A 13,991-nucleotide genomic window follows, 5' to 3' on the forward strand; every position below is an offset into this window, starting at 1 on the left:
TTCCAGTGGTCATGTATGGATGTGAGAGTTGGACTGTGAAGAAAGCTGAGCGCCAAAGAATTGATGCTTTTGAACTGTGGTGTTGGAGAAGACTTTTGAGACTCCCTTGTACTGCAAAGAGATCCAGCCAGTCCATTCTAAAGGAGATCAGTCCTGGGTGTTCTTTGCAAGGAATGATGCTGAAGCTGAAACTCCAGTACTTTGGCCACCTCATGCGAAGAGTCAACTCATTGGAAAAGACTCTGATGCTGGGAGGGATTGGGGGCAGGAGGAGAAGGGGACAACAGAGGATGAGATGGCTGGATGGCATCACCAACTCGATGGACGTGAGTTTGACTGAACTCCAGGAGTTGGCAATGGACAGGAAGGCCTGGCGTGCTGCAATTCATGAGGTCGCAAAGAGTTGGACACGACTGAGTGACTGAGCTGAACTGAACTGATACAGAGTAGGCATTTAATAGCTATTATATCCTCCATTTCCCTTATATCATTCTGACCCCAGCTCAGAGTCTCCTCACTGCATTGTAGGCTAATAGTAACATCCTAATAGGTCTTATTGACACTAAACATTTCCCCTTCAAACCTATTTCCTGCCAGATTAATATTCCACAAACACATCAAGTGAGATCATGTCTTTGAAAGAAGAGGGGCACCTGTAAAGACTAGGAATTGTTACTACTATTACCATTGCTTCTACTTTCAGGGAGAAGGGAATGGCAACTCACTCCAGTATTCTTGCCTGGATAAGCCCATGAACAGAGGAGCCTGGCACTGTACAGTCCACGGGGTCACAAAGAGTCAGACATAACTGAGTGACTAACACTTTCACACTTTCTACTTCCATACCGCATAGTCTAGACTCTGAGCCATGCTTCTCCTGGCCACTTGCCCTGTCTGCTGTGCCTTATTTCTCTCTGTTCTTGGGATGCACGCTTTGTGCAGGCTACACCATCCTCTTTCTGTTGGAGAAGCATGCGTAACTCCCTGTTTTGCTAGGCCTTTGCTTATCCCCTCTCTGGCTTCCCTTTCTAAATATTGTCCAGGCACCAGCTTGAAAGGCCACCTCCTGCTCCACAAAGTCCTTCTTAACTGTGCTATCCATATATGTATATGTCTTTGATATGACAGTCATGTGTGTTGGGCATAACCTGTGACGTTTGCCCAAATTTTAATGTTTTTTTAGTTTGCTAATGTGTGTGTAAGTCTTGTCTCTTCCACTGTACTGCAGACTCCTCACAGAGCCCCCTAAGAAATAAGTTCTGGAGTCCAACAGGCTGCATTCAGATCCTGGCTATCACTTAAAAAAAATTATTTTGGTAAAAATCCCATAATATAAGACATTTTAACCATACTTAACTGTAGAGTTCAGTGGCACTAGGTACGTTCCCATTGTTGAGCCATGCTCACCATCATCCATCTCTAGGATTTTTCACCTTCCAAAACTGAAATTCTGTCCCTATTAAATACTAACTCCCCAGTCCCCCTCCCTCCACCCCTCCCAGTCCCCTGGCCTCTACCACTATACTTTCTGACTCTGAATTCGATTATTCTAGGTACCTCGTGTAAGTGGAATCAGTGTTTGTCTATACCTACTGTGTATTGGAATGCATTCCAATATACATTTGATCCTGGCTATTTCTTACTAGCCATTTCACCTTGGGGGACTTCCTTCTCTAAAACTTAATTACTTCATCTATAAAGTGAAGAGAATAATTGTATACTTCATGGGGTTGTTCTGGGAAATAAAAGGAGGGAACTCATGGAAAACTCTTAAAATACTCACTGACATCTACGTACTCAACATTATCCATTGTTATTTTTTATTATTATTACCTTTACTATTATCCTATACCTTCCACAATGTTTAGTATAATGCTGAACACATAGTATGTATTGGATAAATACCCTTGACTGAATAATTATTGAAAAAATAAGCTATATTAGCTGGCTAATCTAATAGAGCAGAATTGGGAAAAGGGTTCAAAGGAGTATTGACTGAACTGAGCATTCAGTTGACAGAAACCAGGAAATAATTTGGGAGGTGATGACAGCTGCAAATTACTCCATTATATATAAATCAAACTAAATAAGGAACAGGAAAATTATAATCATTTGGTAATTTTATTTTTTGAAAAATTTAATTGATTAAATTAGTGTGTGTTGTTAGTAAAAATGAAACTCCAGTAACAGAGAAGGGAAGGTAATAGCTCCTCTCTCCTCACCCCTCACTATTCCCACTGCTCAGAAGTACCTATTGTGAAAAGTTTCATATCTGGTTTTACCTAAATTTTCCATGTGTAGTTAATTGCCTTTCGTATCCTCTGTCTCATTTTGAGAATTAGTTTAGTACAACTCCATCGTAGGAGTGTTCCAAAAATTTAATAAAGCACACAATATTTTATCCCAGATTAACCTGAGAAATCTGTGTATCACTTAATAGGCACAGAGGCAGAAGAGCAGAGATTTGTTAGAGTACTCGCAAGGTGAATCAGCAATTAAGTCTCTTTAAGGTATTAACTCTCAAATGTATGCCCTTTGCTAAATCCATTTAAATGAGTGCATTGTTCAAACAGGAAGTTGCAGAAGAAAATAAATATGTACATTTATAATCATTCATCACGAAGTCAGTTAGCTTGCCAAATTTAAAGCATGTTGTTTGGTAATCAGAAAAGCTGGTGAACGACTTGAAAAACAATTCATAGAATAAGTCAATGAATAAGCAGTTACTGGAGAATGGATACCAAAAGGGTGGAGGAGGAAGTAAAGCATGGCAGCCATGGATGATGTGCAAAGTCTTTGTCCAGCAGTTGCCCTCGGAGCAAGAACAGCCTGGTGATCTTCCCCCGCCCTCCTCCTCCACTGGCTGTACACAATACACAGAATAAAGTGGACTTCAACAGCCTTCTTTTTCCACAACTGTCTTCATCTCTTCCTGCCTTGTTTTACTTTCTAGACTCCTAATTTGCCTCTCAATCTCCTATGATGATGATGATGATGACAGTCGTTTAATTGTGTATGAATAGCAGTCCAGAAACTCGCCTCCGTAAGAAATGTACCTTTGTTTTCTAAGCTGAATGTATATTTCCAAGTTTCCATTCTTCCAAGGTGTCTTGAAAACTCCAGGAACTCTTCCTAGGGCTGTGTCTGCAGTGTCCTCAGTGACAAGGCAATGGGGTGCAGGAGGCATGCCCCTTGGGATTTATCATTCTTGCAATCAAGCTTCTATTCCTCTCTAGATCACAAGACCTTTGGAAACTCCTTAACCATCTGGAATTTCAAAACTCACTGGGGCTGTCTCTCATCTTTAGCATTTCCAAGACACTATGGGGCACGTAGGAGACATTCTACTACACCTGCCCACCTTGGGACACCTGGGAACTCTGAGCTCTGTTAGACCCCTCAACGAGGCACAGCCTGTCCTGTGCTCAGGGGCCAGCAACACCCCATCCAGTCATTCTCATACTTGGAATCTCTGACTTCTCTTTATGGCGGGTCACTGAAGTCTTCTGCTCCTAGCTAGAGATAGTTCTCTCCTTCTGAGAGCTCATGCAATTAAAGTATAACCACTTGGATAAGCCAAGCTTATCTCCTCAACTGCATCTATAAAATCCCATTTTACATGCAAAAGAACATATTCACAAACTCTAAAGATTAAAGCATGGACATCTTTGGAGGGAATGAACTATTCAGCCTACCACAAGTTCCAAAATATATCTCAAATATTATGTTCACATCAGCCTTTACCATGTACTCAGAATTAGTTTTCCCTGATTTGGTTCTTGCTCTTTTCTAATCTCCTCCGACAGAGTGCCAGAATGATCTCTAAAGTTTGTTATTCAAGTCCTGTCACTCTATAGCTTCCACTGTTCTGACATATAAGTCCTTCATTCTCACCACAAGGACTTACGGAATCTGATTTCCTTTATCATCTCTGTGCTCTTTTTGCCTCATTCTTCAGTTTAGTCGCTCAGTCATGTCTGACTCTTTGCTACCCCATGGACTGCAACACTCCAGGCATCCCTGTCCATCACTAACTCCTAGAGTTTACCCAAACTCATGTCCATTGAGGTGGTGATGCCATCCAACCATCTCATCCTCTGTTGTCCCCTTCTCCTCCTGTCTTCAATCTTTCCCAGCATCAGGGTCTTTTCCAATGAATCAGCTCTTCGCAGAAGGCAGCCAAAATATCGGAGTTTCAGCTTCAATATCAGTCCTTCCAATGAACCCCCAGGACTGATCTCCTTTAAGATGGACTGGTTGGATCTCCTTGCAGTCCAAGGGACTCTAAAGAGTCTTCTCCAACACCACAGTTCAAAAGCATCAGTTCTTCAGCACACAGCTTTCTTCACAGTCCAACTCTCACATCCATACATGACCACTGGAAAAACCATAGCCTTAACTAGACGGACTTTTGTTGGCAAAGTAATGTCTCTGCTTTTCAATATGCTGTCTAGGTTGGTCATAACTTTCCTTCCAAGGAGCAAGCATCTTTTAATTTCATGGATGGAATCACCATCTGCAGTGATTTTGGACCCCCCAGAAAAGTAAAGTCAGTCACTGTTTCCCCATCTATTTGCCATGAAGTGATGGGACCAGATGCCATGATCTTCATTTTCTGAATGTTGAGCTTTAAGCCAACTTTTTCACTCTCCACTTTCACTTTCATCAAGAGGCTCTTTAGTTCTTCTTCACTTTCTGCCATAAGGGTGGTGTCATCTGCATATCTGAGGTTATTGATATTTCTCCTAGCAATCTTGATTCCAGCTTGTGCTTCCTCCAGCCCATTATTTCTCATGATGTACTCTGCATATAAGTTAAATAAACAGGGTGACAATATACAGCCTTGACCTACTCCTTTTCCTATTTGGAACCAATCTGTTTTTCCATATCCAGTTCTAACTGTTGCTTCCTGACCTGCATACAGGTTTCTCAAGAGGCAGGTAAGGTAGTCTGGTATTCCCATTTCTTGAAGAATTTTCCACAGTTTGTTGTGACCCACATAGTCAAAGGCTTTGGCATAGTCAATAAAGCAGAAATAGATGTTCTCTGGAACTCTCTTGCTTTTTCCATGATCCAGCGGATGTTCACAATTTGATCTCTGGTTCCTCTGCCTTTTCTAAAACCAGCTTGAACATCTGGAAGTTCACAGTTCATGTATTGCTGAAGCCTGGCTTGGAGAATTTTGGTCATTACTTTACTAGCGTGTGAGATGAGTGCAGTTAAGCGATAGTTTAAGCATTCTTTGATATTGCCTTTCTTTGGGATTGGAATGAAAACTGACCTTTTCCAGTCCTGTGACCACTGCTGAGTTTTCCAAATTTGCTGGCATATTGAGTGCAGCACTTTCACAGCATCATCTTTCAGGATTTGAAATAGCTCACCTGGAATTCCATCGCCTCCACCAGCTTTGTTTGTAGTGACCTGCCTCACTCTACCTGGTTGCAATCACTGTGACCTACTTGGAGTCCCTCAGATATACCAGTATTTTCTCACTTGAGTCATAGCTATCCAAAACTCCTGCCTGGGAATTTTTTCATTCAAGTGTAATTGATTTATAGTGCTATATTAGTTTCAGGTGTACAATATAGTGATCCAATATTTTTACAGATTATACACATTTAAAGTTAATATAAAATATTGGCAATATTCCCTTTAGAGCACATGCTTGTATCTTATTTATTTTATAGTGGTAGTGTATACTTCTTGATACCGTTACCCGATCTTTGTCCTTCCTTTTACCCCTCTCCCCACTGGTAACTTCTGGTTGTTCTCGTACTCCATGTGATTCTATTTTATTAGATTCATTTATTTTATTTTCTACATTCCACATATAAGTGAAAACATACAGTGTTTGTCTTTCTCTGTCTGACTTAACTTCACGAAGCATAAATACCCTCCAGGTCCAGGTATGTTGTTGCAAATGGCAAAATTTCATTCTTTTCATGGCTGAGTAATATCCCATCACTTCATGGGAAATAGATGGAGAAACAGTGGAAACAGTGTCAGACTTTATTTTATGGACTCCAAAATCACTGCAGATGGTGACTGCAGCCATGAAATTAAAAGATGCTTTCTCCTTGAAAGGAAAGTTATGACCAACCTAGATAGCATATTCAAAAGTAGAGACATCAATTTGCCAACAAAGGTCTGTCTAGTCAAGGCTATGGTTTATCCTGTGGTCATGTATGGATGTGAGAGTTGGACTGTGAAGAAAGCTGAGCGCTGAAAAATTGATGCTTTTGAACTGTGGTGTTGAAGAAGACTCTTGAGAGTCCCTTGGACTGCAAGGAGATCCAACCAGTCCATTCTAAAGGAGATCAGCCCTGGGATTTCTTTGGAAGGAATGATGCTGAAGCTGAAACTCCAGTACTTTGGCCACCTCATGTGAAGAGTTGACTCATTGGAAAAGACTCTGATGCTGGGAGGGATTGGGGGCAGGAGGAGAAGGGGACGACAGAGGATAAGATGGCTGGATGGCATCACTGACTCGATGGATGTGAGTCTGGGTGAACTCCGGGAGTTGGTGATGGACAGGGAGGCCTGGCGTGCTGTGATTGATGGGGTTGCAAAGAGTCGGACACGATTGAGTGACTGAACTGAACTGAACTGAACTGAATATTCCCGCATGCATATATAGCCCATCTTCTTTATCCATTCATCTTTTGTTGGACACTTAGGCTCCTTCCATGTCAACCCAGGAGTTGACTGCTGAATCACATGGTAGTTCTAGTTTTAATTGTTTAGAGAACCTGCATACTGTTTTTCATGGTGGTTGTACCAACTTACATTCCTACCAACAGTGAACTAGGGTTCTCTTTCCCTGCATCCTCACCAACATTTGTTACTTGTTGTCTATTTGATGATCACCTTTCTGACAGGTATGCGGTGAAATCTCATTGTGGTTTTGAACAAATATTTGTTTGCATAATGTTGAATTCAGTGTTTTTAAAATAATTTTTAGTAAATATTATATTTTATAATATTTAGATTTACAGAAATGTTTCAAAGATAGCAGATGGAGTTCCCATATAATCTTCACTCATTTTCTGCTAGTGTTAATCCTATATTATCATGGTACTTCTGACAAAACTAAGAAACCAACATTGGTGAATTACTATTTCCTAAACTCCAGGGCAGTATTTGAATTTCACCAGATTTTCCACTAATGTTCTTTTTCTGTCTCAGGATCCAACCCAAGATTACCACATTGTTTTTAGATGCTGCTGGGTTATAATCTCATCTTTTCCATTTAGAAAGCTATTAATAACTATAGCAGACAACCTATTTCTCCATTTTGTAAGCTGCAGTTTATAGCAATTTCTACATGTTGCTATTAATAGAATTTCTGTTTGAAAAAAGATGCATTCAAGATTGGTTTTTGTCTGAAGTTTTACAAATATTCTACAAATGAACTGATTATTTTGGTGGTAGAAAGACAAAGAACATCAAGCCATTTTCAGTGCATGGCAGTAATACGGGTTTAGGGATTTTTATTTTCTGATTTAGCCTGGCTTCTAACTCACTCACATTCTTCCTAAATCAACACTACCATTGGAGCAGATTCATATGTTTTCAGGCTAGGGTTAGTGAAAGAAAAAAACATAGCTAAATTTTTGTTATTATTATTATGGTTATATGTTATATTTCCTTAAGAGTAAGTAAGATTTTAAATAAAACTGATCAGTTATGTCATTCTCAATTATATTAATATTTCCAGAATATTTCCTAGAAAATTTCCACTAAATTTTTTCTAATGAGAGAATTTTTTGAAGTCTTCAGCTTTAAAGTTAAAAATTCAAATAAATTTTGAATTCTATTCCATGGATATTTGCATTTGTTTTAATGTAAAATTGATCTTTTAAATTATTTACTAACAAGTCAAAACCGAGTGCTGTTTATCCTGTGCCTTCATAAACCTCCTTTTACACTGATGATCAGGGATACCGAGGTCCCTGTTTGACAAACAGAACCAGCTGATGAAAGTCCATGCTACTCAGTCAATCAGTTCAGTCACTTAGTCATATCCAACTCTGCGACCCCATGGACTGCAGCACACCAGGCCTCCCTGTCCATCACCAACTTCCGGAGTTTACCCAAACTCATGTCCACTGAGTCGGTGATGCCATTCAACCACCTCATCCTCTGTTGTCCCCTTCTCATCCCGCCTTTAGTCTTTCCCAGAATCAGGGTCTTTTTCAAATAAGTCAGTTCTCCACATCAGGTGGCCAGAGTATTGGAGCTTCAGCTTCAGCATCAGTCCTTCCAATGAATATTCAGAACTGATTTGTTTTAGGATGGACTGGTTGGATCTCCTTGCAGTCCAGGGGACTCTCAAGAGTCTTCTCCAACACCACAGTTCAAAAGCATCTATTCTTCGGTGCTCAGCTTTCTTTATAGTCCAACTCTCACATCCACACATGACTACTGGAAAAACCATAGCCTTGACTAGATGGACCTTTGTTCGCAAAGTAATAATATGCTGTCTAGTTTGGTCATAGCTTTTCTTCCAAGGAGCAAGTGTCTTTTAATTTCATGGCTGTAGTCACCATCTGCAGTGTGTTTGGGGACCATCCTAGACAAAGTGTTTCCTATTGTGACATCAAATAGCCTCTTCAGTCAAATCTTCCTACACATGTGCATGCTCAGCTGGTAAGTCATATCTGATTCCTTGTGACTCTTTGGACTCCAGACCCTTTGGACTCCAGACTCCAGACCCTTTGGACCCTCCAGACACCTCAGCCCATGGGAATTTTCAGGCAAGAATACTGGAGTAGGTTGCCATTTCCTCTTCCGCGGGATCTTCCCAACCCAGGAACTGAACCTGAGTCTCCTGCCCTGTAGGCAAAGTCTTTACCACTGAGCCACAGGGAAGCCCAAATCTTCCCGCACATACCATGATTTCCATGCAAGAAAAAAACATTTGTCTCAAGTCCAGGCCTTAAGTTGTCATGCTTCTTGACTATTTAATAAATGGTTCCTTCTATTTTAGGTGTCCTCCCTTCTTGTCTTCATTAAACAATTCCTCTGTGTCCTGACTTGGGTCAGGGAGACGAGACTGGGCAGCTGGGTCTGTTTGAGACCAACATGTAGAGAGCTTTTTACCATGTGGTCATGATTTTTAAACTTCTAACACTGCCACATATTAGCCAAATGACCTTGAGCGAAACCTCACTAAGCTTTCATCTCCAGCTATGTAAATTTGAGATATATTAACAGTAGCTGATTTTCAGATTGATTATGAAAATTAAATAGTGTGATGCAAGTAAAGCATTTAGTTAATTGTCTGACCAATAGTAAGAACTCGATTATTTTATTATTTCCTGTGTTTTAAGGTCCAGTTCAAGTGTCACTTCTTTTATGGAGACTTCCTTTCATTTCCATGGAGAATTAGTGGTTTTTACTTTGGGTTTCCTTGCATTTTTTTTATTTGAAAAAAATATAGAAGTTAAAATCATGGGAAAATCATCATATGTTTTTAAATGATAAGATTATGAAATAGCAGGTGCAGCATGTATGTGAGATAACCATGTTAACAGTGGAGTATTTTCTTTTGGCACTTCTGTATTTTCCAAATTTTATACAATAAACATGTATTAATTTTATAACCTGAAATAAACAGTGTTATATTGTTCTAACCACATTGCATTTATTTTATAAAAGTCGTATATGCATATAATCTACTTTCCTGCCACTCCTTATGTACCAAACACTGATCCCCAAAGGATACAATTTTCAAATCTTTCCATTCTTTCTCCCATTATATACCTTCATATTTATTAATAATATGCATATATTAACCCTCGGATTTACCAGTTTAAGGATCTATTGGTTTTTTACTGTGAAGATAAAAACCACAATCCAATTCTCAATATTTCTCTCCACCTTACCAGTATAGATATATCATAGAATTTTTCTGTAAAGCATTGTACAGATGGTTATTATAGCTATGTAAATATAACTCATCAGTTCAGTTCAGTTTAGTCACTCAGTCGTGTCTGACTCTTTGCAACCCCATGAATCACAGCATGCCAGGCCTCCCTATCCACCACCAACTCCCGGAGTTCACCCAGACTCACATCCATTGAGTCAGTGATGCCATCCAGCCATCTCATCCTCTGTCGTCCCCTTCTCCTCCTGCCCCCAATCCCTCCCAGCATCAGAGTCTTTTCCAATGAGTCAACTCTTCGCATGAGGTGGCCAAAGTACTGGAGTTTCAGCTTTAGCATCATTCCTTCCAGAGAAATCCCAGGGCTGATCTCCTTCAGAATGGACTGGTTGGATCTCCTTGCAGTCCAAGGGACTCTCAAGAGTCTTCTCCAACACCACAGTTCAAAAGCATCCATTCTTCGGCGCTCAGCCTTCTTCACAGTCCAACTCTCACATCCATACATGACCACAGGAAAAACCATACCCTTGACTAGACAGACCTTTGTTGGCAAAGTAATGTCTCTGCTTTTTAATATGCTATCTAGGTTAGTCATAACTTTCCTTCCAAGGAGTAAGCGTCTTTTAATTTCATGGCTGCAATCACCATCTGTGGTGATTTTGGAGCCCCAAAAAAATAAAGTCTGACACTGTTTCCACTGTTTCCCCATCTATTTCCCATGAAGTGATGGGACCGGATGCCATGATCTTTGTTTTCTGAATGTTGAGCTTTAAGCCAACTTTTTCACTCTCCACTTTCACTTTCATCAAGAGGCTTTTGAGTTTCTCTTCACTTTCTGCCATAATGGTGGTGTCATCTGCATATCTGAGGTTATTGATATTTCTCCCGGCAATCTTGATTCCAGCTTGTGCTTCTTTCAGTCCAGCGTTTCTCATGATGTACTCTGCACATAAGTTAAATAAGCAGGGTGACAATATAACTCATAGCTAAACTAAATAATTTTTTTTTTGTATCTTTTGGTTCCCTGGAATTAGTAATTGTTTCATGATTTGTTTGTTTAAAGATGATATACCTATTATTGTTTCTTCCCAAACCCCCATGAGCCATTACTTCTCAATAGTAAAGGCATCCAATAGTGGCTCTCTCTTTTTTTAAAGATGTCTTTCCCTGACCTTTGCCCCTAGCCTTACACAGGGCTATTTTCTTTATTCCCTTTCAGTAAAGGACTGAATTGTGTCCCACTAAAATCCATCCAAAATCACTGCAGATGGTGATTGCAGCCATGAAATTAAAAGACGCTTACTCCTTGGAAGGAAAGTTATGACCAACATAGACAGTGTATTAAAAAGGAGAGAAATTACTTTGTCAACAAAGGTCCGTTTAGTCAAGGCTATGGTTTTTCCAGTAGTCATGTATGGATGTGAGAGTTGGACTATAAAGAAAGCTGGACACCAAAGAATTGATGCTTTGAACTGTGGAGAAGACTCTTGAGAATCCCTTGGACTGCAAGGATATCCAACCAGTCCATCCTAAAGGAGATCAGTCCTGGGTATTCATTGGAAAGACTGATGTTGAAGCTGAAACTCCATATTTTGGCCACCAAAGTCAGCAAAGAGCTGACTCATTTGAAAAGAGCCTGGTGCTGGGAAAGATTGAAGGCAGGAGGAGAAGGAGACAACAGAGGATGAGATGGTTAGATGGCATCATGGACTCAACGGACATGAGTTTGGGTAAACTCTGGGAGTTGATGATGGACAGGAAGGCCTGGCATGCTGTGGTTCATGGGGTCTTAAAGAGCTGGACACGACTGAGCAACTGAAGTGAACTGAACTGAACTGAAAATCCATCTGAAGCCCTAACCCTAAGTGACTCTGAATTTGATTATATTTGGAGATAGGTCCTTGATTTCTTCTTTGTTCAGTAGCACGTTGTTTAATCTCCACATATTTGTGAACTTTCCAATTTTTACTTGTAGTTAATTTCTGGTTTCATACATTGTGATTGGAAAAGGTGCTTGATATGATTTTAGTCCTCTGATATTTATTAAGACTTGTTTTGTGATCCAACATACAATCTATCCTGGAAAATGCTGTTGCTTTTATTAGGTTTATTTTTAAAAATCTTAACTGGAATACAGTTGCTTTAAAATGTACTAGTTTCTGCTGTAAAGTGAATCATTACACGTTTACATATAACCATTCTTTAGACTTCCTTCCCATTTAGGTCACCACAGATCACTGAGAAGTTTCCCTGTGCCAAACAGTAGGTTCTCATTAGTTATCTGATTATACATAGTGGTGTATATATGTCAGTCTCCTGTTCCTTTTGTACAGAATGTTCTGTATATATCTGGTATAACATGTTGTTTAGGCTGGCTAATGTTTCCTTATTTATTTTGTTGCATTAACTATCCATTGATGTAAACAGGGTCTAAAAACCCCCTACTATTATTATTGCTGTCAGTTTCTCCCTTTAGGTCTTTTAATGTTTGCTCTGTATCTTTAGATGCTCCTATGTGTAGATATTTACATAAATATTTACAAACATTATATCCTTTTGTTGAATGGATATCTTTATCATTATGTAACACTCATCATTGTCTCTCCTTGTTCGAGTCTTTGTTTTAAAGTTTATTTTCTGATATAAGTATACCGACTCCAACTTTCTTTTGCTTTCCTTTTGCATTGAATACTTTTTTCGTCTTTTCATTGTCAGTCTGTGTAATTTAAAATAAGTCTCTCATATGCACACATAGATGGGTCTTGCTTTTTACCTATTCAGCCATTCAGTGTCTTTTGATTGGAGAATTTAGTCCATTTCAATTTAGAGTAATTATTGACAGGTATATTGATAGGAGTTTTCCTGGTGGCTCAGCAGTAAAGAATCCCCCTGCAGTGCAGGAGCTGCAGGTTCAATCCCTGAGTCAAGAAGATCCCCTGGAGAAGGAACTGGCAACCCACTCCAGTATTCTTGTCTGGAGAATCCTATGGACAGAGGAACCTGGCGTGCTACAGTCCATGGTGTTGCAAAGTGTCAGACACAGCTTAACTGACTTAGCACACACACAGGCATATTTGTATTACCATTTTGTTAACTGTTTATGGGCTGTTTTTCAATCCTTTCTGTTCCTTTCTTCTCTTACTGTCTTACTTTTTGGTTTGATGACTTTCTTTCAGTTCAGTTCAGTTGCTCAGTCGTGTCCGACTCTTTGCGACCCCATGAACCGTAGCACACCAGGCCTCCCTGTCCATCACCAACTCTCAGAGTTTACCCAAACTCATGTCCATTGAGTCCATGATGCCATCTAACCATATCATCCTCTGTCATCCCCTTCTCCTCCTGCCCTCCATCTTTCCCAGCATGAGGGTCTTTTCAAATGAGTCAGCTCTTCGCATCAGGTGGCCAAAGTATTGGAGTTTCAGTTTCAACATCAGTCCTTCCAATGAACACTCAGGACTGATCTCCTTCAGAATGGACTGGTTGGATCTCCTTGCAGTCCAAGGGACTCTCAAGAGTCTTCTCCAATACCACAGTTCAAAAGCATCATGACTTTCTTTAGTGAAATGCTTATATTCCTCTATCTTTGTCTTTTGTGTATATATTATAGGATTTTGCTTTGTGATTATCATGAGAGTTATACATAACGTGTACTGGAAAATTCTCAGCCAAAATTCATTTCATTGTTACTTATGCCCTTCCTTTTTTCTCCTCTGGGAACCCTAAGAAATGTTGGATTCTCTTCAATATCTGTGCCTCTTTGCTTCTCTTTTATATATTACATGCAATCTCTCCATGTTGGTTTGAGATGATTTCTCAGATCCATCTTTTACTTTACCAATTCCTTATTCTTCTCTCTAACATGGTGCTAAATCCACTTATTCTTTTTGAACTATTTTCAATCTGGTCTTTGATTCTAGTTCCTTTTTTCTGTATACATAATTTCAAGCTTGTATTTTATTTCTTTTAACAGTTATAATCTGTATCTGATTATTTAATTATCTGACTTTATAAGAATGTGTTAGCCGTCTGTTTAATACTGGTTCTTATTTATGGTAGCTTGTTTCCTTGTGGATTTAGTTTGCTGGTTTTTTTATCTTATTTTTTC

Source organism: Bos javanicus, chromosome 29 (genome assembly GCF_032452875.1).
Source record: "Bos javanicus breed banteng chromosome 29, ARS-OSU_banteng_1.0, whole genome shotgun sequence".
In the NCBI taxonomy this organism is placed as follows: domain Eukaryota; kingdom Metazoa; phylum Chordata; class Mammalia; order Artiodactyla; family Bovidae; genus Bos; species Bos javanicus.